Here is a 27,355-nt window from a genome sequence, read left to right as displayed (position 1 = left end):
GAAGGATTTTTCATCCCAAACATGGCAACTATGAAAGTGTTTATGTGTGTGTGTGTGTGTGTGTAGAGATTAATGATTTGGAGACCATTCACAGTCACTAGACCTTCCATTTCCCTAATTTAGCAAGCCTGCTGATGTCAGTCACCTTGAAATAGCCCTGTGGATAAAGTCAAACCTTGGAAGTTCTGCGGTGCATGCCATAAATGCTATACAATATAGTAGTAGTAACTACACAGGTATGGGTTTGAATCTCATCTGTGGTAAGTGTTTGTGTGTGTACTTCAAAGATTTTGGCCCCATTTACAGCCAGTACACATCTCAGATCCTGAATTTAGCAGTCTTGCAGATATCATCAACCTTAGATGTACCTGTTACCAGCCCTAAACCATGTCATGTCAGTGGTGCATGTGGTAAATGTGTAACATAATGGTCTGTAAAGATTGGTAGATAGAAGTTTGAACCTTACCCCTGGCAAATGTAACTTTGTGCTTAGGGTAAGATTATTTGTGGGATCTCTCACTCACTACATCACCAATGCCAATATTTACAAGGGCTGGTGATGTTCCTCACCTTAGAAGTACCTTGAGACAACATGCACCCTGTAAGCTCCTTGGCAAGTGTGATAAATGCGGTACACTGTAATAGCAATATATAGCTGGGTAGGGGTTTAGATCTCAGTGCTGGCAAGTGTGTGTCTTTGTCATTAGACAAAGGTCTAGCACATATTTCCAATTGTAACCCAACAATTACATACAGAAGGGGCCACAATTTGAAAATGCTGGTAGAAACAAACCTTAAAAAGAAAAAATCAAAAAGAGGTACGACAAAATGTGGAAACTGCAAATATTGTTCGTACATAAACACATCAGGAATGTTTAACATCAGAAAAGAAACTTTCCAAGTTAGTACAAGCTGTGATTGTAACTCGAAAGCAGTTGTCTATCTGGCTCAATGTTCAAAATGCCCCGCATTTTATGTGGGCAAAACCGATAGACGACTGCGGGACCGGATCTACGAGCACTGCTATGCAATTGCTAAAAACAAGGATGATAATGCTCTTGCTAGGCACTGTACTACACATCCAGAACATAAATTCAAATTTTTAGTCATAAATCAAATTAATCAAAGCTATAGTGAGAAAGGATTGATTAATGACAACTTATTGAAATTAGACCTAGAGAGAAGTGAATTAAAATGGCAGATAAGATTAATGGCTTGTACCTATCCAGGACTGAATGAATTTCTTTCCATAGCGTGTATTTTAAAAATTAAAAGTTTATTAAGATAAAATATAAATACTCGGCTTTCCGAGTATTGATTATTATTATTACTTTTTAATTTTACAGTGTATTTTTTTAAAAACATGTATACATGACATGATGGGTTTAGCCGATGGGTAGTTTGTAACTGATTAAAGGTTTAGTACAAACTTATTGAACATAGTTAAAATCTAAGTAAACGAGTGTTTGTATGGGGGGTACAACAGTAGAGGCCATTAGTAACTTTAGTAAAGGAATTGACAGGTCATTAGGGTAAGACCAACATACAAATACTTTTTATTTGTTTATTAAGTACTGTTCAACCTTATATGAAGTTAATATGGATTTCTTACACTACCACAAGCCTAGTGAAAATGTGGCATATTGAAGCTAAAATTTACGGCTTATGGTTTGTCAGTAAAGTACAAAGGGAAATGTTTATGGCAAGTGCTCGTATTCGTGAAGCACGCGAATGCGAGTTGCATTATATAGTGTTAGCAACTTGCCACAATTAGGATGTGTGCTTAATAATGTGTTTTACTTATTTGGGTGTAAAACTTATGCTACGATTTTATGTGTGATGGTTTTAGTTGAACATTTGATTTTAGAATTAGCGGTGCTGATTATTGCCCGCTTTCCACATGTTGATAACATTTTCATTGTGAAAGATTGAACACTACTGTTGCTTTATGCACTAATTTAAGTACTAAAGGACAATATACCTTTTATTTTTTAAATTAAATTAACATATTAAATGTTTGATATAAAAGTAGTAGTTTTAACAGGAAGTTGTTGTCTGAGGAAGTTCCGGCATTGGCTGGGACGAAAAACACTTGGAGTGCTTGGTGTTTAACGTTATCGAGTGTAAATAAATTATTTTGGATCTTACAACTTTCTACAATTGTGGACTCTGCTTTGGTGTTTCCTACACTTCAACTCCGTTCACTGGCGTTTGGCCATTTTTGGTTCAAGTGTGTGTCTGTCATTGGTAATTTATGTGGAGATTGCTGTGGTTGTGTAATAACAGGATGCATTGCAGCATGGGTTTTGCTAATTTATTATATTGAGGACCTAGTATATGTCACAATGTCCACCTTATAAGGACAACAGATGTCAAAAACCAGAGAGGCTGGTGTAGACAATCCATAGCCCTACATCTGACATTACGGATTGGTGAACAATATAGGCAACCCTTGTATTACTCAGAGTACACTCTCCACCCATGCCTCATACACAAACACACTTGGCTAGGCAACAACCACTATATTGGTAGTTCCCTGCATATTGCCTTACAGATAGTAACCATGGTGTGATTAGAGTGGACTACATGCCTGTTGACATCACACACTGCTACTGACATCAGAAAGTACTGTGATGTGTTACATCTCCCGACTGTGTGATATCCAGCAAGTAAAAATACATAGCACCCTGTTCCATCCCTAGAGTAGGCAAATAAATGCTTACAGAGGTCCTTTTCCTATGTTCCCCACTGGAAGCCTGCAACAACTGTAGAGTCTGCAAATGTAACCCACAAAAGGAATACCATGCCTTATACACATGCCCTGTATGGGCAGATGCCACTAATGCCACTGAATACCTGTATCATGCTGTCAATGTAGGTGCAAGCACAACCTCAGTTCCATAGCCAGGTCTTCCCAAATTAGGTCAGGAATGCTACCTCAGAAGATAACAATCTGTACACACAACATGCCCCAGAGACCTCAAGTACACTTCCACGTGTCGAAGAGCATGCGTGTGGGACATGAGCACAACCCAGACACTGTCCATGTTATGAAATATAGATCACATACATGGAAAACAGTGCACATCACTGCCCATCAAGATGAGTGGATGGTGAATACAATGCCCACCTGTGGGGACCACTCCAGGGACTACACCCCTGAGCCACACCGGAGACCATTGTCATGTGGCCTGATGCCAAGGTATTCCATTTGCCTAGCCTTGTATAGCCTCCAGGCCCATTCACCTACTACACAACTGTGAAGCAATGAACCTATGCATGTCAGTACTGGCAAGTGTGTGTGTGTGGGGGGGGTGTGAGTGTGTGTGTGTGTGTGTGTGTGTGTGTGTGTGTGTGTGTGTGTGTGTGTGTGTGTGTGTGTGTGGAGATTAATGATTTTGAAGCCATTCACATTCACAACACCTCCCATTGATCTACTTTAGCATGCCTGCTGATGTCATTCACCTTGAAATAACCCTTGGGCTACATATCAACCATGTAAATGGTGTGGTGCTTGTGATAACTGTGTAACACTGTAGTGTAGCCAGCTAGTTAGGTAGGAGTTATAATCCTTATTCTGCCAACTGTGATAATGTGTGTTTTCCCTGAAAGAGAGTGTGTGTGTGTGTGTGTGTGTGTGTGTGTGTGTGTGTGTGTGTGTGTGTGTGTGTGTGTGTGTGTGTGTGTGTGTGTGTCTTTGTTGACACCTGCTTTTGTGGACATTCACATGTACTATACTTCCCTTATCCCTCTTTTAGCACTGTTGCTGATGTCACTCAACTTCAAAGATACATTTGGACAGCTCTCCAACATGTAAGCTCTGTGGTGTGTGCAATAACTGCATAACACTGTAATAGCAATACATACCTCAGGTAGGGGTTTGAAACTGAATGCTGGTAAGTTTGTGCATCATCAGTATCCTGTTGGGGTGATTGTGCAATGACAAGATCTATTGCAATGTGGGTTTAACTAAATCATTATAGTGAGGACCTATATGTCCCATTGTCCACATTACAAGGCCAATAGTTTTCAAACACTGTAGAGGTTGTTGTAGACAATCCTCAGCCATAAATGTGTACAGCCATGTGTAATTACTATGTGACAGTATGGATTAGTAAACAATATAGACAACCATTATAATACCCAGATATCACTCTCCACCCACAGATCATACACAGACATGCTTGGCTCTTACTCTCTTACTCCCTTCCTTTCTTTCTTTGTCTCTGTCTGTCTCTCTCTCTCCCTCTCTGGTGGATGTGGAAAAGTACATCTGTTTTGCATAAGCAGCAGCTTGAGTTTTGTAAGTAGTGCTCATGATCAGCTGATGGCCTGTGCACAAATTGCAGTCCCCACTTGCTAATTGCATGTGGAACAGTTGTGGTATCATTCCTATAGCAAATTGCATGAAAACACACTCCTATAACTAAGCACATTATGTGGGTGTTGGCACTTTTCCTTCACTGTGAGCAGGACTTCATGTGGGTGTTTGACAAACAGCATCACAGAGAGTAGTTGGAAATACCTCTACAACATACAATGTGGAGACAGGCCAACAAACAGGAAGGGGATGTTCCAGACATGGGGACAGAATGTAAGTATTGCTCTTCTACATTTGAAGTAATGTTGGTTTAACAGGGTTTGTGTGGATATGGCTGTTCTACATGATTTAAAGTCTCCAAATAATGTACAAATTTAAAGTCTGCCATGACAGTGTTATGTGGTTGAGGAAACCCTCACCTGAAGAGCTATCTGCAGACTGGCCAGAGTTTGGAGTCTTACATGTGTTGTGTTACTCACACATTTCCTATCATTAGAAATTCAGTAGCATACTCTGATGATTGCAGTCAGTACATGGTGACATCCATGAGTGTTACTGACTTCAAATCCCTCAGAAGAGATATATCACAACAAACCCTGTTACGCCAGGACATTTCTCAGTTTATCACAGTAATATGTTAATATTGGCCCTGTGTTTGTACCTCTGTTCCCTAAGTCTGTCACCCTTTGTCCATATGTCATACAGTAAGATGTGCATATGTACAGTACATCATTATTTACTGACATCATGCCTGATAACAAGCCAGTGAGATATCAGACTGCTAGACATGTAGAGTAGGCTTTATATTTGATGACAAAACCTGGTATTTGAGGACAAAACCTTGATATTCTGTTGTAGTGTGTACAGTAATGAGATCTGTGTACTTATGGTGATTCTTGACAGAGTGTGTATTGTAAATATTTTACTTGGCCTGTGTACAGACTGTGGTAGATGCCATTGTTCTTGGTCCTGTTCTATCTGATGTTGCATGCTGCTCCAGTTTATGGTACCCTATCAGCGTACATGTTTGTAGGGCCGGACTGACACATGCCTCATACCACAGTCAAGCATCAGTCTACACTGTGTATTTGCCCAGTATATGTAGGGTTACTGTGTGAGTGCCACATATGAGGGTGGTTTTTTCACACAGTCCATATACTGTAATATTAATTAGGCTTACCATAATGTGACTGTGACTGTGTTCAGATTGGTTGTGGGTATGCACTTTCACACTGGTGTCTGTTACTCCATGCTGTTACATGCCTGTAGTGCCTGCTATATTTGCAAGTACATGTGTATTCCCCCATAAGAAACTTGGGTCAGTGTTGTGGCAGTCTGTCTGTAATTTGCACAGTGCTTTGTGACATTTCTAGCAGCTCGTTGTTTTTACCTAGTGTAATGTTATGCCCAGATATTTGTCAGGTGTACTGTTGTCTGGCCACCATAACTGTTGTGTATTGCTGACAAAGCAGTGGGATGCTGTAAAGATGTATGTCACTAACTAGTGGGGAATTTGTGGGCTTGGGACCTCTGCTCCTCCAGTTAATATGTGTTAGGGCAGACAGGAGTGTGTGAATGTATCAAATGTGTGAGCTTATCTATTCCAGTATTTTTGTGATATCCCCATTTACATGGCTGTAAACATCCACTTTGTCAGGCTTGGTCCACACGTCTTGCACTAAGGGGTTCTATGTATACCTCAAGACTGACCAGGTTGTGTCAGACTGTCCACGTTTATTGGTCATATCTCTGCTGTATTCCACAGGATCATTACTGTGATTTGTGTGATACTTCACTATGATGATCTTATGATGTCTGTAAGTAACTGATGGCATCCATATCAGTATCAGAAGTGACTTCCCACACAACATGTCTGTTAACAAAACCCTGTTAATGTAGCAACATTATACATTTATACCTACAATACTTACTTGACACCCCTTGCACTAAGAGGTTGTGACTATTGGTGCTGAGGTATGACTCCACTACATGTTATGGGCATATATGTATATATGTGTGTATATATCTATAACTATATCTATCTATCTATCTATATATATATATATATATATATATATATATATATATATATACATATATATATATATATATATATATATATATATATATATATATATATATATATATATATATATATACATACACACATATATATATATATATATATATATATATATATATATATATATATATATATGTATATATCCTTGTTATGTGTAAACATGAGTGTTGTATATACCTTCCCAGATGTATCCCACCATATTTATCTGATATGAGTATATTTAGAAATAACAACATACTCATTCAACACGATTTTTACTAACAAGTACTACACAATTGTAGAAGTCAAAGCAATTATTAACTACTAGCCAGTATGTGTACTAACAGATATATTGGAAAAAACAACAAACATCTTCATAACTGTGATGGCTTAGTGGTTAACTGCTGTGACTATCATGTACAGGGTCCTGAGTTCAAGTTTTGCAGGGGCTGTTTATTTTGTTGCTAGGCAGAACAAGGTATGTTGGATACAGAATGAGTAAGGCAGTTTTAAGCAGCTTTCAGTGGCTTTGCACGTGTTTGCCTGATGGTAAGCAGTATTAACGTATGGTTAAAGAAATAGTTGCTTACACCATGTAGGCTTTGCTTACCAGTGCTCAAATCTGCTTAGCATTTATATTTAAGCAATGCTTATACCTGCTAAGCATGGCTCAGCCCTGGTAATCAGTGATCACATTCCAGACTGATGAAATAGCAGGGTATTGACATCTTTAATAAGTATATTTAATTCCATATACATAACATGCTTCTGTGTGCTGTCATTATAGTAGCAAGGGGTATGAATATACTGTATGGGACACCTGAGTATATACGGCTATCACGGAAATCTTTTCCATTTGTATGTGTTTCATACATGGGTAGTATCCCAGATTATATGGAGTCACACTTGCATGTATTGTATCATTATGTTACTACTATTAGTGCATTCCCAAGTAAGAGTAGACTGCAGATTGCAGTACTGGACCCATACACCCCTGCATGCAAAGCTGGATTCTGAGTACTGACTATCGTGTTCTTGGTGTGTGAGCTGTGTGTTATTATGTATTTGCTACTGGATATTGATCTGATATGTGGATAGTAACTGTAAACTACTATGTGTATAGGACATGTCATTGAGGGCTGCTGTCGTGTAGTAATGGCATACGTATCAGTGTCAAACATCTATCTGTCAAAACAGTCATCTTAATGCATAACCTGTTGGCTATCTGATTTCTGTCTGTCCTCTGTACAGATATGCAGATGTCAGGTATCCATCTTGGCTGCTTACAGGCAATCTATGCTTGACTGACACTGACATGTCTGCCCAGCTGTGTTATGAATGCCATAGCTAGGAAACCCAGCCCTGTGTGCACCATACACCATGGATACCTCAACTAGACTACCACAGTCAACAGAACATACTCTGGTACAGGTCTCCAACCCAGACACTGGCCATGTTATGTAATATGTGTTGCATACATGTCAATTGGAGCATGTCACTGGCCCTCTGAAAGAGACAACCAGATGATTGGATGTTGCATTTAACTGTCACCCTACAGATCACTCACGTGGCATCAGATGATAGATGGCCTGCTGACAAATGCCAGGTGGCATGATACCACTGTACCCACATCTCCTAATCTTCTCATCCCTCCATGGACAATATCCTGGTACACACCTAAGAACATCTGCACCTATGGACCCCAGTACTGACAAATTTGTCAGTGTACATTACAAGGAATAACAGTGTCAGTATGTTCGTAAACCTATAGTTGATAATACCCTAAGGGCCTTCTCACACAGTACACCCCCCCATTTCTATAGTTAGAAATGGCTGCTGCTGTAATGGACATTAAATGTACCTTGGTACACTCTTCACCCTATGGGCTACCTGGAGTTTGCAGTGCCAGCACAGTACTGCTGTACAAATGGGTAGAAAGCCATGGGTTACCCTCTGAGTTCTGGCAAGTGTGTGTATGTGTGCAAGTGTGTATATTTGTAGGATACAGCATTCTGAGGCCACATTCTCCAAATACAATAAACCTGGTCATACAGTATAAGGGATAGTGATATTGCTGACATTAGGAGAGCCCTGACAAACCATCACCCTACTATCCCTGTGGCATGTGCAATAAATTCATATCCCTGTAGTAGCACTGATGAGATAGACAAGGGCTTGTATTGCAGTCCTGGTCAATGTGTGATTGTGTATATGTCATAGTATTATCATAGGTTTCAGTGAGTAAAATATCCAGTGTGGGGTGTGGGTGCTGGGTATACTGTCTTTACACCATGGTACACCCAGTACATGTCCCAAGGTCCACTGTTTGAGGACCACTGTCAACATCAACCATACAGTTACCTGATTACACTATACAGCCCAATGATGCATGTGCTGTGTGCAAATTATCTGTAACAGAATGGACTCACTGACAAGGTAGTTAGCACTGATAAACCCAGGTCTCTCAGATGTGTCTATGACTGCTATGTGTTTGTCAATGTGTATATAACAGTATGTCATACTATGTATTGTTAATTAACACCCAGTACATATCCCATTACCATACTGTACAATGCCTGGTGATGTTCTTCACTTAACAAGAAACTCGGGACACACCTCATTCTAAGAGCTGTGTGGTGTGTGCAATTAAGGACAAATATATTAGTAGCGATAAGTACCTAGGTAGGGATTCTACTCTCAGTGTTGTCAAGTAAGTGTCTGTGCATGTGAAGGGATCTACTTCATTTTGCAGAAAATACATGTCCCAGGAGGTTATCTGTCCAAGAACTGACTGGCAAATGCTAACATTTCAAAGGAATCATCTTGTGAAAATTCATTCCATCAAAACTAGTAGTAGATGTTTAAATGCCCTCTTCCCCACTGTATAGCTGTACACCGATACTGGAGTTGGTATATATAGTTGGGTGTGGATGTTTTGTACACAGCCACCCTCATTGGGGTTATTCTTGTGTGTATCCCCCCACTTAGTCTGCTGTAATACTGTACAGTTTATGTTAACAGGTTAAGTAGTTGTCAATCACACTATGTGTGGTTCTACACCACCCCACACCATCCAAAGTGGAGGACTGTGCCACCCACATCAGCACACCTATGTTTACCAACTCCAGGATTGCACTACATTGGGGAAGGGGACATATACCCTGCCAGTACCATCATCAATGACATAAAACTAGCAGACTGATTATTTACTGATGTGATGTTTTGCCTAATTTGTCTTGGTGGAATTACATAGGCTAAAATGAGATCACTGCAAAATTAAGTACATACATGTGTACCACATTCTCTGTGTATTGCATCATCACCAAAGATTATTTTTTGTATGTGTGTGTGTATGTGTGTGTGTGTGTGTGTGTGTGTGTGTGCTTGTGTGTGTGTCTGTTATACACAAACATGTGGTGTGTGCCACCCAGTACACTTAACATTGCTCACTGTAGAAGGGCTGCTGACATCAGCCACCATGCACTCACCTGCATACCCCCTCAGACCTATCAGCTATGTGGCACATGCAGTAACTGTTATACAGACCTGTTACTTGCGTTCAACTGTACCCAGGATATGACACAGTCAATGTGTCACCTCAGTGCTATAGCCCTTGTAGGAAACAATAGCAGACCAACATCCTGTTGACACATAGACACCTACAACACAAACTGAATACAGTATGAAGACCACAATCAGTTAGTGTTAATAACAGCTATAAGATATCATGGCTGGACAGCTAGACATCCTTACATGTAAGCACTACATTTTCCTGCTGGAAACATGTTACACAGCATTACATTGCTACACTTTAGTACATTCACACTGTGCATCAGAACCATATTAGCCTGTCCCTGCATTGATGGTATGGATGACAGGGATGGTGCACATGTATCATCATATGCACAGGGTGTGTTGTGGGCTTGCTAGAGACCTAGTCTGAGCTGTGCGGTTGACATCATGTGAGTGTGTTAGGGGGTTTCATTATTAATTGGGCTGTAGAGATGTGGTGTGTGCAGGTATGGATGTGCCCTAGCTGTATTGGTGATGTGTGTGCGTGTGTGTGTATGTATGCACACAGTTCTGCCATGTGGCTGCCCTATACAGGGATTTGTTGGATAGCTGCAGACCGTACATGGCAGGGTGTGTGCAGTTCACCATCTCCAGCCATGGTTATGAGAACTGTGTCTGCCAGGGGTTCCACGGGCACTACCAGGTACAAGCTCAGATATGGTACTCCCCCATGATGATGACAAATGTCTGTTGGATCCAGGTCCCTGTTGGGACTGGCCAGGGCCACATGTATGTGGCCTGCTGTGTTGTGGTGTGGGTAGCACCCCCCCTGGAGTGCTGGTGCTGGTACTGACACTATGGGATCGGCTGTGACTTGTTGCACATCCATGTAGACCTCCAACTGTTGGTGTTGCTGACCTACATCTATGTGGCTGTCGCCCTACTCCCACCATATGCTCTAACACAGGTATTGCACGGTGAAGGATTCCCACCATCTCACCCAACCATCTATCCAGGACCTCTGCAAAATAACAGTGGGCACCTGCAAGATCACGGATGATGTCAATAAGAGCAGAATGAGTAGCCCTCTGGAGCCTCAGACTCTGTCTGGTCTAATGTTCCATACATGCCTGTATCTCCATGATGTCCCAAAACCTGTGTCTGGTGACACCTGCTGTGGCACTTCTGACAGCAGCATGATGGCCAGCAGCCCTCCTATGAGCAGCACCCCTGTACATCTGCCTGTGTGGTACCTCACCAGTTATTCGACTATGGCTGCTGTCTACAGACACACTTGCCATAGTCACCACACTGTCCTGTCCCATGCCACCACCTGCCAACTGTCCCTCATCTATGGCCACTGGTGTTGGGGTATGTATAGCCAATGTGACTGTGTGCGGGGATGGGGTGGATAACAGTGGGATGTCAACCGATGGCACAGCATCAGCTCCTGACAACCCTGCCTGTGCCTCACCATACCTATCATCATTGTCAGAGTCTGTATGGACACTGACATATGTTTGCCTGCAGGAGGGAACCTGACACACCTCGCCACTTGTGAGGGGAAAACAAAAAATGTACTTTAAGACCTGTACATCATTGCTTACCTCTACACACACACACACACACACACACACACACACACACACACACACACTTTCTGGTCAGGTGGCACAAAGATATTACACAGACCTCTCATTGCCCAACTGTCAACATGCATGGCATATGGCATTCAACAGTGTGCACTGCAGCTATACTCAATCCCTGTTACCAACATTATACATCTCTGTGATGCATGAGTTGTGTTAGTAGGTGATGCCCCTTCCCATGAAGCACACTGCACCCATGTACACAGTATTGCTGTACACCTGTTCAGCATCCTAGCATATGCTGTGCACCATACCTCATGAGTGTATACACCATTGATGAATGTGTATATGTGTGGCAGTTATGTTTGCTATGTTGCTCACAGCTCCTATGTGTTTGATTGTCACATACCTGGGATGATATGAGGACATATGTCAATAGTGGATGCCTGATGTCTGATTTGTAGATGTCATCATCAGCAGTGCATGTATGAGGAATAAAATCTAATTACACTGACAACCTTCAAAGCTTACTGTGGCTATGAGGAGTGTACACAACCTTATTAACATGCCACCCTCTTCCCTGATGTGCCATGGGGCCACAATACTGCATATGTTAACATTACTCACACCTGATATGTTACATATCACCTGTGCAATCAAATGCAGTATCAAACAAATGCATTAGTTGTGCAGATGCTGATTGAGATGCATACAATATGTGGATTGCATAAGTGTGCACACCCTTAACATGATGGTTTGTTGCAGCACCTGTTAAGTGAAATACAGGAGTCATTATTCCTGGAAGGGGTATACTAGCAATGCCCATCTTCACTTGCCATTATTTGGTCACTTCACCCTGCAAATGTCCCCCAACTCTGCCAGATTGCAAGGTCAGCTCATGTGCACAGCCCTTAGAGGTCACACAGTGCCTTTACTATTTTTGTGGAGTCAGGGTTATATCTGGCACAATTCATGGCCTTGACTGTGTTCAGATACAGCCATTCTTAGTGAGCTTTGGATGTATGCTTCAGTTCACTGTTGCGTTTCAAGATGACACCCCTCCCCATCCTCGGCCTTTTTTGCAGATGCTTGACAACTATGGGCCACACATGAGAGTCATTTTGCAGTGTTACAAATTCAGAACACCATGTCTACTTGCTTAGTTCCTGCTAATGATCAGCAAACCTAAAGGTGTACACTGACACCAGCAAGGTACAGATGGGGATGGTGGGCCTGAGGTGGAGTGAGGCATTGTGCAGCACATGTATATGCATTAATACTGTCTGTAGTTTTCAGCCTTGGTCTCTGTACACCATTACACATTGCAACACATGACTTTGGGAGACTTGGTGTTATCCATATGATACCTGTAGAGAGCTTTGGATAATGTTTCCTGTGGAACAACTCTTCCATCTGATTACCCTAACCCATAGGCCACACTTATGCAGAGTCCAGTCAATTGTTGACACAGGTACTGCACAGGCAGTACTTGCTAGACATTCCTGCAAGTCCCTCAGTGTTGCTGCACGTTTATTGGTAGCCTCCATGACCAGTTTGCAACATGTGTTGTCATCGGTCTTGGATGGACATCTGTTTATTTTCTACATTAATGTTGTCCCATACTTCATCATCACATACATGACTGTCTTCACTGTTTGCCATGGTATATGCAATGCTGAGGTAAGATTACGTCTCCCACTCCTGAGTGCTACCTTTTGGATATGGGATCCATTCCATGGTTTGTAAGATGTGTGCAAGCCACAGCTGCCTCTGTTGCAGGTGAGTGAGCAAATGTCATGGACATACTTCTTGGACAGCAGACAATTACTTGGTGTGACACTGAGTACCTGTATTTAATGGAAGGTGCGTACTCAAGAAGAGTGAATGCTGTCAGTACCTCAAAAGCTGCTTCCACAATATGTTATTTGGAGTGTGTGCACACATATGCTTCCAGTGTTTGTTAAGGTATGGATTCCCCATATTTGTTGTCCTAACATAGGATTCCATATTACACATTCATTCCTCATGTTAGGATCACCTGTTATGTTGTAAAAGTTGTGGAATGTGGTATTGTGATATGCCGTTGTGTATATCTGTAACAGTTGCCATTGTAATAGTGGTATATACTCTGTTGTAGCCACTGTATAAGGGTAATGCTTCAGACATGTCCCTACTGTAGGAATTTTGTCCCACCATTATGTTCATCTCTGTCCACATATCTTGCACTGACAAGTTGTTGGTTATACTGCAGGACTCTTACATACACTTCAGATATGCCACCATGGTGACCACTGTGATGCAGTACAGTTAACAGCAACAATAAGTGAACATGTACAGCATGCATTATGGGTAGGTGTGTTAAATGTGTGCAAGGCAAATACCATGGCCAGTGTATTGGCAAACCTGAACAAAAAACTCCATACTCACCAGCTATAGGCTGCTGCCCCAGAGGTATATCAGAGGGACCTACATAGTTGTGTGAGAGATGTGATGTCAGTAGCCACACCTGTGGCATTGGTACAACATGGGAGCAGCATTGGTACAATGTGGGAGCAGCATTTCAGTACATCAACAGAACAATTCCACAATACTAGAGATTATGCACATTTGTTCATTACTACACTGCAACAACAGACTATGTTATCTGACATATACATGAAGATACTTTACAGATGAAGATGGATAAGCAACAGTGGTCTACTAATGTGCCCTGGGGCATTACCTGCATGCTCCTCATCCATTGTGTGGATAGAACCCACCTCTTCAATGCTATCATCAGGTTCTTGGCTTGGCTGGCGGGCGGGTGCCCCAAAGCTGGCGAGGAGCTCCTCAGTGTGTGTCAGTGGGGCTGGATGGCTGACCCCCACCTGTGGCTAGCCGGTCTCTCCTAACTGCAGGAGCACACTGACAGGCGTGGCGGATGACGTCAGTGCAACGATGTTGCACCTGCTCATAACTGCGGTTATGCAGGCCATCATTTACCTTGTGGATGAGCTTGTTCCACAGGGTAGTCCTCTCCTGCAGATCATGGGTCGCACACCCAAAGAGGGTTCTGTGGTGATGCATGAAGTAGTTGATTAGTATTTAATTCTCCTGTGGAGTATAAGTAGGGAGATGCTCCCTTGACATGGTGCCTAGAAGACATAAACAGGAAAAAAAGGTCTGAGGACCTCATACTGCAAGGATATAATAGTTGTTAATTGGCATCTCCCCCCCCCCCCCATCATATCTGCAAAAATAATCTGAACACACAAATCAACGGGTATGTTTACACCAAACCTACTGTTGGGACATATATCCTATTGTGCATCAAATATTGAAATGTGTTTCTAGTCATGTTCCATATTGAAACACTATCATTGGTGGCCTGTTGCTAACAACGTAACCTGTATGTCATTGTAATGGCCACTGTGGTTCCATATATGTATGTGTTCTGTTTGCTATGCAACTGTTCCAAATCTGGTGTTTTGGGTTAATGTAAATATCTATGCATGCTGTTATAACTAATCCTGGATTGTGTTGACTATTACTACCCACATATGTTTTAAAACTGCAACCCAATAGCATGTTTGGGAAGGCTGTTCCCAGCAGAACCACCTCTCCCATCTCATCTGGCCATGGCACCAGGCCACAGCACATCTGGGACCCAACCCGAGACCTCTTCATCTGCTAGTCCTACACTACCTTCAGATGGAACCACTTCAGTGGATGGTGCTTGTCCACCCCAGGGAGCATGCACAGACTGGATATTGTCACCTGAAGTCAGGTCCAGGGTCTGGTGCATAGGTAGCTCCACAGAGAATTGGGGGTCTGCTACACCACCTTATGGCCCTCGTGACACAATTAGAGGATCAGCATGTCTCTCCTGCTCAGCCCACAGGGCAGCCACCTTCAGGGCCATAAAGGTGCAGTGTTGACTGCCCATGGGTGGAGAACTCTGTCCCACTGTTTGCATTTGGGGGCTCATGGGCTTCCAATTTCCTAACACTCCTCCCCGTCCAAGGTGTTTACCCACCACATTTGTCATATACCACCCCTGTATGCTGTCTTGTCTGTCTTGTCTGTCTTCCAACCCAACCTACCCCCCAAATATACCTGCTATCCTTCCCCAACATCCCACTCTCACCTTAAAAAAGGGCAATCTGTTCCCAACACAATTTCACACCATACATAACTGTCCATTTTGCGCCCGCTTACAACTGCTTACAGGTGCCTTAATCACTCTGTATCCAACAGCCCTTGTTCTGGCCAGCAAATAAATTATCAGCCCTTGAAAGTGTGTAACCCAGGATCCTGCACACCATAGCCACATCAATTTACCAGTAATTCATCTGAGCTGCAGATGTGTGTAATGTTTATCAAACATATTATGCAGCACAGTCATTCAACAGTAGAGAAAATGTACACAAGAAAAGAATATCCCAACGATAACCAGGTACCTCTGCAACAAATAATAAACAATCCAATGGCAAAAAACAAGCAAAGGCAAGGCTCCAAGTTCTCCAAAAGATTTAATGAATGCAAACACAGGTGCTTTCACTAAATGCTTCTTTAGGTGTATACCGTATTAATCTAAATCAGCATTCTTATACCATTCAATCATTCTTATACCATTCAATCATAGTCACATGATCAACCATTTAAGGTTTAAAGGTATAATAAATTTTCCAAAACAACACATAAAAACACATGTAGAAAGCATATCACATACATAAAAAGTGTATCAAAAACATAAAAAATATAAAATACACATTTAAAATATTCAGACTTTAAACTATCTACATAACGGTCTAGTTTTTAGAATGGGTCTCAAAGGTACATGGTCATTAAGGCCATGTCCTACATCTGCCCTGAAACTCACAATTCAATCAGCCTCCAGCCCTTCTGTTCTACTTCTAATGTCACCTTCCCTTTGATTCTCAAAACACCTCCCCAAAACCATAAACCTAAAAGTTTCACTCACATGTTTTGCCAGCACATTAAATGCGCTCTTTTTCTTAATATGATAAACATGTTCTCTCATTCTATCCTTTCGTTGTCTATCGGTTTTACCAACATAAACTTTATTACACACTTGGCATACAACCAAATAAATGACATGCGAGCTCTAACATGTTGCACTTGTCCTGATCTTAAACACCTCCCCGGTATCCAGATGCCTAAAATCCAAATCATTTATAATGTACATGCAAAACTGACATTTCCCACAAGGTCTAGTCCCTGCTATACCAGCAACTTTAACACGATCCCTCATGTTACAGAGCCTTCATTTTATGGATTTTTTTTATTTCTAAAGGTGAATTGGGGTTGCAAATGCAGGAACTTACTCACCTGCCTATCAGTGATCAGAATATTCCACTGTTTATTAATAATGTCTGTATACTGTCTAATATTCCTTGAATATCTAAAGCACATACTCAGCTTGATGGAATTATAATTACTTCTTTCACTGCAAGCTGTATTGGTTTCTACTGATTCCAAGAAATAAGGTTTGGCTCTAGTATGTCTTAGTTTAGCAACATCCATTATATTTTTCTGTATCATGTGTTCATCATAATCCCTTTCCATGAACTCTGCACTAACCCTATCAACCTGCTGTTCAAAATCCTCTTCCTTCGCATTGAGTCTAGATGCTCTATATAGCTGGGTTTTTACTACATTTCTAAATATGTATCTAGGGTGCATACTCTCACTACTTAATAAGTTAGTCGCATGGCATTCTTTCATATACATCCTCGTATTCAATTCACTATTCGCTCCTTTAGATATAGTAACAAATAAAAAATTCACTTCAGTATATGATCAATTCAATGTGAATTTTAGAAACTGTGTAGAGCTATTAATGAACTCAACAACATCTATCAACTGTTCTGGTGACCCATTCCATAAAATGAACAGGTCATCCACAAACGTTCGAAAGAACAAAATATTCTGCTTGTAGGGACGTCTAATCAAGTTCTGCATTTCCCATTCAGCCACCACGGCATTAGCATAACTATCAGCGCATGAGGTTCCTATCACAACCTCATTACACTGCCAGTAGATCTTATCTCTAAACATAAATATATTATTCTCTAGGACCAAGCATAACAGGATTTTCATTTGTTCTCTTTTAGATTCTGTAAAGGTAAAGTCCCTTTCCATCAACCTGGTCACACTACTAATGTCTGCGTCATTTGGTATCACTGTAAAAACTGACAATACATCAAGTGTAGTCAATATACAGTTTTCAGGTAGTGGGCGCTTTTTACAATGGTCATAAAGATCCCTAACAAAGTGCTTTGTATCCCTTTGTATACATTCTTACTGACTTATCAGCACACAAAGATCTTTTTCTAAATATGTAGAAATTGATTCTGTGCACCAGTTTCTTCCCACCAAAATTGGCCTCACGGGAGGATTTTCTAAATTTTTGTGCAACTTAAGCAACTCTTAAATTACAGGGGTGGTGGGGTTAGGCATTAAAATATTTAAATAAATCATCATCTATGAGACTCATCCCTACAAGTTCCCTTAAAGTACTGTTCACCTTTTCAATCATTCTCTTAACTTGAGCAGGTGAAACAACCTTATAAAACGTTCATCATTTAACATATTCCACATTGCTTTATCATATTCTGCCCTGTCCATAATGACAATCTGACCTCCTTTGTCAGCCGGTCTTATCATAATTGTGGTATTAACTTGCAAACTAACCATTGCTTCAAACTCTCTTCTGTTTAAGTTATAAGACCTACCCTTGTAACCCATAGCTTTCTGCGAATAATATAAATTATACACATCTTCAATACAGGTTTGTTCAAAAGCACGCATTAATGACTTCTGTTTAAGTATAAACAGACTAGTTTTTTTAAAAACAGAATTATCACCAATAACATTACCTTCAAACATAATTTTTAACATCAAATTTCAAGTAAACAGTTTAATATCAAAGATAATTACAGTTATATCAGAATCAGCAGTAGGAATAAATGAAAGTCCCTTATTCAGGACACTAAGTTCTTCTCATGATAATTCATAGGTGGACAAGTTAACTACTAGTGCTTTACATTCATGAAAGCTTTTTTTATTTGGTAAGGACTCACTGTCCCTTCCTCGTACTTCATTTTTATTCTTGTGGTGCTCCTCCCTCTCTGGTTTCCTCTGTACTGGCCCCTGCCTCCTCTGCTCATCGATCTCTCTCTGCTGGACAATGGAAAAATTAGGGAAGGTGGACCCAGAGCTGGCAAAAAAGGTGACGGATCATTTCTATTCACATTCAACATTTGTGTTCCACCATTCACTTTCTGGTGTACCTCCGCAGTTGTAGTGATGATCTTCCTTCTGGCGACCATATGTTTAGATGTTTCTGGTGTAAGATCCATAAGCTCAGCTGCATAAGATTTCTCCGTATTCACTTCCTGGACTGCATTCACACTCTGGTTGGTGAGCACCTCTGTAGTTGATCCCTAATTGGTCAATGTCTCCATAGTTGGTCCCCAATTGGTGGAAACCTCCATTGTCATGGTTCCTGCTTGTGGAGCACCTTTTGAATCAGGGTTCCTGCTTGCAGAGCACCTTCTGAATCACCAAACAACTGGCATGGCCACATAAAGACATTCCCTTGAAGGAAGTCCCTTTGATCCCACTGCAATTCCTTCAATTTAATTTGAAGTAACTTTCTAGACAAAATGGAGGCATTTTCAATAGTATCCCTTAAGTGCTTGCTTAGTAAATCAGCGCCATCGTGCTTGTGTCATTCAGAAGGTTTACTAGTAATAGTGCTCAACACCTGCACTATTTCCCTCTCAGCCAATGCAAACATTAGCTTTAAATAGCCAAAACTAGTGCTAAGATTTAATTTCTGCCAATCACTGAGAAGTGTGGAATCAAGGTTGATTTGAGCAGGCATTTTCAGTACTCTCAAACCACAGGGAACTATCTCTTCCCTAATGCAGACTTTAAGATGGAATTTTTCATATTGTAACCATTTTTATTTAAACAAATCCTTCTGCAGTGACAACAATTCACTTTTAAAGGCTAAAAGTCCTCAGTTTGTATAGCATTGCTTTCTTCTTCAAGAGTACCGCTAAATAATGGATTAATGCTTTTGCTCACCTTGGAAATGAATTCATCAATATTTAACTCAGGCCATCCATTTGTCAAAAGTGGGTTATATCCCAGTTCTATATCATCAGTCCCTGTAGCCATACTCCTGGTATCAATGGTAAAAATTTGCAAGCACACAAGAAAAGAATATCCCAATTATAATCAGGTACCTCTACAACAAGTAATAAACAATCCAATGGCAAAAAACAAGGAAAGACAAGGCTCTGGGTTCTGCAAAAGATTTAACGTCTGCAAACACAGGCTCTTTCACTAAATGCTTCTTCAGGTTTCATAGTTTCATAGTTTCATAGTTTAGTACTAGGCTATCTGCCCTGGGGCATTTGTAAGCCTAGCCATAGTGATGTGGCTTTCGCCACCCCATAAAATGGTACAAAATGCACAGAATAGATTTAAAATACTGTGCCTCTGTCTAGTAGTGACACAGTGAAGGTCCCCTTATATAATAGAATTAGTTTACTGTGTCCCTGTCTAGTAGTGACACAGATGTGACACCTGGGGTAAACTTACGATCTCCCATCCACTCATCAAGATTTCTCTTGAAGAGAGTCAGTGAGGGGCTCTGCCTATCATGAACTGGGATCTTGTTCCAGAGCATGGGAAGCCTCTGGGTTATGAATCTATCCCTCCAGCATGTCCTATTCATACTTGTGCCGAGATTTAAGTCTTTAGCTCTCGTGGTTCTGATGGATTTGGATTTTTTGAGGTGGAGCATGTCCATCAGTTCCTGATTGGACATGGCCTTGTACGTCAGGCAGAGATCACCTCTGAGCAGGTTGTATGCTACTGAATAGAGCTGGAGTTTCTTTAGTCTGGCAGAATAAGACATATGTTGGAGACCCTTGATCCTCTTGGTGAGGTACTTTTGTGGTCTCTCCAGCTGTTGCAAATGCCGGGTGAGGTACATACCAAATGGGGCATTGTACTCAATCATGGGTCTGATGAGGGAGGAGTAAAGGGGTTCAATGACATCCTTGGATCTGGATGTGAATCCCTTCATGATAAGGTGTGCAAGGTAGAATGTTTTTCTAACCACTTTGGCAACGTGGGTGTCAAATGAGAGGTCGCTGTCGACTTGGGTCCCTAGGTATCTGATTAGTTTTTCCGTACTTAATGGGTTGCTGTCTATGTGATAATTTGTGGGTACTTTGTTTTTCCCAAAGGGGATGACTATACATTTTTTGGCATTTAGTTTAAGGCCATGACTCTAGCACCAGTTGTTCGTTTCTGTGAGGCCTTTTTGTAGGATGTATGTGTCCGCTGGTGTATCGACTATGGTGCCTAGTTTGCAGTCATCTGCGATCTTTGTCAGCCAAACCCTCCCATGTTTGCTTTAACATCTGATAAATAAATGCCGAACAAGAGGGGTCCCAGGACAGATCCCTGTGGGACACCACTTGTGACTGGCTTTGAGTCTGACATTGCTCCAGTGATTTTAACTTTATGGGTTCTGTCCTTTTAGCCAGTTTGCAACCCATCTAGTGACATAAGGGTTTACATTTAAGCTGTTGAGCTTATCTATGATGCCTGAGTGGGGTATTGTGTCGAAGGCCTTAGCCAAGTCCAGGTAGGCTGTATGGACTGCTTTGCCCTCATCAATGGCTCTAGTGACTGTTTTGAAAAAGTCAACCAGGTTCAAAAGGCAGGATCTGCCCTTTACAAAGCCGAACTGGGTGGGGTCAAGTGTCTGTAGGTCCCCAATGTCTCTGTTTATGAGTTCCATAATGATTCTTTCCATAGCTTTGCAGACCAGGCTGGTTAAGCTTATGGCGCGGTAGTTCCCAGGGTCTGTAGAGGTACCCCCTTTGTGGAGGGGGACCACTGTTGCTGTACGCCAGTGTTCAGGTACATATCCTGTAGTAAGGCTAAGGTTAAATAGCATTTTTATGTTCATAGGTTCATAGGTTCATAGGTTCATACTAGGCTATCTGCCCAAGGGCATTTATAAGCCTAGCCCATAGATATGTGGCTTTCGCCACCCCTTTAGTTTGAATAAAACTATGCCTATTATTTTGCTGTGCCTCTGTCAAGCAGTGACACTGATGTAATCCCTGGGGTATATCTGCGATCTCCCATCCATTGGTCAAGATTCCTCTTGAACAAGGCCAGCGAGGTGCTCTGCCTCACATTTACCGGGATTTTGTTCCACAGCATAGGGAGTCTCTGGGTGATAAATCTGTCCCTCCAGCACGTCCTATTAATAACCGTGTCAAGGTTTAAGTCTCCCGCCCTTGTGGTTCTCAGGGATCTAGATTTTTTGAGGTGAAGCATATTCATCAAATCTGGGTTTGACATGGCCTTATATGTCAGGCACAGGTCACCTCTGAGCAAGCGGTATGAGACTGAATAGAGCTGGAGTTCTTTCAGTCGGGCAGCATAAGACATATTTTTGAGACCCTTTATCCTCTTGGTGAGGAACTTTTGGGGCCTTTCCAGCTGCTGCAGGTGTCGGGTCAGATACATTCCGAATGGGGCATTGTACTCAATCATAGGTCTAATGAGTGATGAGTACAGGGGGACGATGACCTCCCTTGATCTAGATGTGAATCCCTTCATGATCAGGTGGGCAATGTAGAAGGTTTTCCTGACTACTTTAGCAACATGAGTGTCAAATGAAAGGCTAGTGTCAACCTGGGTCCCCAGGTCCCTGATGACTTCTTCTGTGCTCAGTGGATTGCCACCTATATGGTAGCTAGGGGTAACCTTGTTTTTCCCGAAGGGTATGACTATGCATTTCTTAGCGTTTAACTTTAGGCCATGGCTCTGGCACCAGTTATCCGTTTCTGTGAGGCCCTTCTGAAGGATATCTGTGTCAGATGTGTTTTCGACTATGGCACCCAGTTTGCAGTCATCTGCAAACTTTGTCAGCCATAACCCTCCTGTGTTTGCTTGTATGTCAGAAAGGTAGATGCCGAACAAGTGTGGACCCAGGACTGAGTCCTGTGGGACACCACTTGTGACAGGCTTTGAATCTGACATGGCTCCAGCAACTCTGACCCTGTGGGTTCTGTCACTTAGCCAGTTTGCAACCCATCTTGTGATGTATGGGTTTACATTCAAGCTGATGAGTTTTTCGATAATACCTGAGTGGGGTATTGTGTTGAAGGCCTTTGCCAGGTTGAGGTAGGCTGTATGGACTGCCTTTCCCTCATCAATGGCCTTGGTGACTGTTTCGAAAAAGTCAACCAAGTTTAAAAGGCATGATCTGCCTTTGATAAAGCCAAACTGGGTTGGATCCAAAGTCTGCAAGTTCCCTATGTCTTTATTTATGAGTTCCATTATGATCCTCTCCATGGCTTTGCGGATAAGGCTTGTCAAGCTAATGGGATGGTAATTTCCAGGGTCGGTGGAGGCACCGCCCTTGTGAAGTGGGACCACAGTCGCAGTGCACCACTCCTTGGGTACATATCCTGAGGTGATGCTAAGATTAAACAGCTGTCCTAACTGCGGGTTTAATTCCTCATTGAGTTCGTGGAGCACACAGCCGGGGACACCATCCGGTCCCATGGATGCTGTGTTTTTTGCCTTGGAGAGAGCAGTTCTCACCTGGGCGTTGGAGATGTTTGGGGGGCTACAATCCTCTGGTATAGATATCTCTCCTTTTGGGGGGGGGGGGGTTTGCACTGAACCTGTCAGCCAATATGTTGGCAATGTGTGTAGGTTCAGTAATCTTCACACCATTTTGGACTAATTCTGAGCATATCTGAGAGTTTCCTCCTAGGTTTCTAACATAGCTAAAGAAGGCCTTATGGTTGTCTTTTGTGTCCTTGGCGATTTTTCTCTCAAAGTTAGCCTTGGATGATTTTATGAGAGCTCTTAGTTTTTTACTTATAATCAGTGGCGGCTGGTGACTTCAAATCAAAGGGGGGCTGCAGGAGACAGTTGGATGGGTGGGGTCAATGGGGAGGGGTGTGGCCAACTAGAAAGGGAAGGAGCTATGCTCAAAATCACAACAACTAACTAAATACACTGCCCTGGGTGTCAAACCTTCATTATGAGAGTCCAATCAAGACAAAATGAAGTGCAGAAGAATAAAAATATTTCAATGCATTGGCTGTATGACAGCTTACTTAATATCTAGATGGAAACAAAAAGGTTGTGAGGCATGAAAAAATAAATTACTTTTTAAATAGATTAATGGAATGCCAGTCAAAATCATGTAGCACTCAACTCAAACCACCTCTTGCACTGCAGTTCTAATTATAATTTATATTCAGCTTTATTTAAGTACCAAGTAACATGCTGAAAGTAGAAATGTCTGATGCCCCCACTTGTAAAATTGTTTCTTATCCAAAAAAAACCTGCTGCCTGACAACTATCTACTTGTTTCATGGGGAAAACATGATCAAAGTAAAAAATGAAAAGCAAAAAAGAAATAAGCTCAAGATACATTGCTTAAACTGATTACTGTACAGGTTATAGACCACACGATTGGCATTCTGTTTAGTTTACGGGTAAAGCTAGCAGAGATGACTGGAACTTTTCAAGTGTAATGAGCTTCTTAAAATAATGTAATCTAAACTTTATTACAAATACTGTCATATGCATTTCAATACCCAAGGCTTATACATTATCTAGTTAAGTATTCTCTACATGTCAACAACAGAAAGGCTTTCAATGTTGGCAATTCTTTAACAGTATGCTTATTAAAGCTTACTTGCATTTTACAATCTCAGCCAAGCTTACCTGATGGTCATTAAAGTATTGCTACTTAAACACAGAGCAACAGGCACTTTCAGTAATAAGCATAAATCAACAGTACAAAAAATATGACAGAAACCAGACCATTCTGCAAAAATCAAGGACAGATGAAAAGCCACTCTAGTACTTGTGTCTACCTTGGATGGGGAGGATACTCTGCACATTTACACTGCATAACTACTCCTTGCCTTGCTTCGACACATCCAGAGTCACTACATGGGGGAGTTGGGTGCAAGAAGTATGTCACAATTTGAAATGTCTCTGGCTGACTGTGATGGCCCTGACACATTTGTCATACCTCTCCACCTCAGAGCAAGAAATCTGGTCAAAGCCATACAAAGAAGTGGGACAAAGGCCCAGAAATAAGGACAATTTTAAATATTGCTCTTATAAACTTAGATAGATAATAGAATAGGTCTTGCATTAGTATGAATTTTCTGAATGGTATGAAATCTGAAACTTAAATGCCTGTTGTTATTTTCTAACTTCAGTCTTTAATGATTTGTCACTAATTTGCCAAAAAAAAAAACACAATTTTGCCAAAAAAAAACACACTTTTATGAAAAATGGACCAAAAATGTGATGTAAAAATATAAAATAGCCACACAATACAGCTGGGAACCTGTCAAAGAAGGGACACTTTAATATTAGTACTGCTAACTTGAGCAGCTGACAAAATAAAAGAATCTACATGCATTTCTGAAATAAAAGTAATATATAACTCTGATTATTACAGTTATTTCTTAATTGTAAACCCTCCATGTTTTTTTCCAAAATTGCTATTTTGCTGAGGGATTATTAGGGGGAAGAGCAACATTTTGAGCCAAAATCAGGGACAGTTGAGAGGTTTGGCTATGCCTAATTCTATAAAGCAATTTATTTGCATGTACCTCTCAACCTGTTAATGCAATAAATCTAGACAAGGCCAAATATATTAGGGGAACATATAAACAGTACTAAAAATTGCTCTTGTATAAACTGAGACAGTTGATAGAAAAGATTTTACTTTTGCATGCATTTTTCTGAAGGTTATGAAGTCTGAAACTCAGTGTGTCATTATTTAGTGACTTAATTCCTAAATGATTTGCCAGAAAACCACACATTTTATGAGGAACAAACCAAAAATAAGAAGCAAAAATCTATTCATTCTTTGAAAATCTGGACAGTTGGGAGGTATAGTTCAGCTGGGGCTGTCTTTAAGTTTGCCGCCCTTCCCCCTCACAAAATCATGGTCGAATGGAGCCTCCCCCTGCAGCCATTCCAATGATCCATTACTTGGCTATTTCACTCCATTTACCATAAACACTAATGTGCATACTGATTTACTTCTATGATGATTTGGACTTCATTTGAAAGTTTTATTTTGCATTTTACAGCACAAACACTAAGACATCTGCTAAACAAACTTAGCATTAAAACTTCTCTGCCCTTGAAACTCACATTCATTGAAACAACATTGAAACCCACATTCAAAGAAAATACATTTTACCAGTGGCAGAACTGCCCAATTCCGAACATCTTTCCAGTAAACAATGAAACAAAATGCATGCACCCATAATGTCAAAACTGCCCAGTTCAGAACATTTCCATGATAAAAGTATACTCGAACTTCTACAGTCCACCATTATCAGTAAATATGCACAATTATACAGTCCACCATTATCAGTAAATATGCACAATTCTACAGTCCACCATTATCAGTAAATATGCACAATCTCTGAAGAAGTAAAAAAGTCATCTAAATAATTCCACATTAAATAAATCTGTAACTAATGAAGAGGTTGCTGCTAGCAAACACCTTTATATTTCATGGTTTCATCGAAAAATAGTGTCTGATGCCCCCAAGGAATAAATTGCCTATATTACATTAAAAATGATAAGCTAGTAATATTGCAATAGGAAATTGATAGCAAACCGATAACAGGCTCGTAGTTAGTATCTTAACTTTTTCAGTACGGCAGCATTCACCCGTTGTGGGAGTAGAACCAACAACTTTCTGCATCAAAAGCAAGTACACAACCTGTTGTGCTATTAACAATGCAAGCTGACATAGCATAAGCAGCACTAAACTTATCTTCCCCTGCAGCTCTCAGCTCCTTGTAAAATCTACTCAATACTCAACTGCATCTCAACTTCGCAACACAAGAAATCTGGAAAAAGCCACATTTATTGGGGGGGGGGTCAAAATCCCAAAAAACAGGGACACATTAAACATTGCTTGTATAATCTTGGAAAGTTGCTAGAAAAAAATGCTGTGTTACCACCATAAATTTTACTGCCAAGGTCCCTGTGCAAAAGAGTCAGAGCAACATACCAAAAGCTATGTGAGAAGACCAAAGGAAATCTTATATTGTAGCTGTTTGTAAATCAAAAGATGAAATGACTGATGTTTTGAACTGGTAGGTAGTACATTTGCAGTACTGTGGTACTAAATTCATTCTAGCATATTTAAAAAAAATATTTTCAGGAAGACTTGCAGAGGTGATTACAGAAATTTTCCAACATAATTTTAAGAAAAACATTTATTTTGTCAACAGAAGGTCCATGCTTGCAGGAAATGCATAATATGAAAAGTAAACATTCATGTGAAAGTCAGGTATCTCAATAATGTACTGGCTACCCATATGAACAGTCAATGCCTTCCATGACACTTGTATAACACAGGATAAATAATGCTATTGCTATAACATCCTGATTGAACTACATTCTGGCTGGAAGAAATAATATTCTCGGAGGCAGTATGTTCTACATAAATGTAGCAGTGATAGACTTTCCTAGGGATCTCTCCTTGGGCCACATTAGTTAATTATTAAATCAATTAATTTAATTCATTTATATAAGTTTCAGGTGAGTATGCCTCTTCATGCTTAAGATGCCAACAAGCTGTCAAATATAGTTCCACTCATCCACTGTAATCACTATCACTCAAACTTCAAAAGTAGCAATAGCATTAAAAAAAACTCAATTCACTGCTCTACTGTCTACAGAATCAGATGAGTATTATTACATACAATACAGATTTCTTTACTTACTTACTTCTTAAGGAATAAAAATGAATTTTTT

The sequence above is a fragment of the Protopterus annectens genome, chromosome 2.part1 (assembly GCF_019279795.1).
Source record: "Protopterus annectens isolate FY-2018-M chromosome 2.part1, PAN1.0, whole genome shotgun sequence".
In the NCBI taxonomy this organism is placed as follows: Eukaryota; Metazoa; Chordata; order Ceratodontiformes; family Protopteridae; genus Protopterus; species Protopterus annectens.
Note: the sequence above shows the minus strand (reverse complement) of the source record.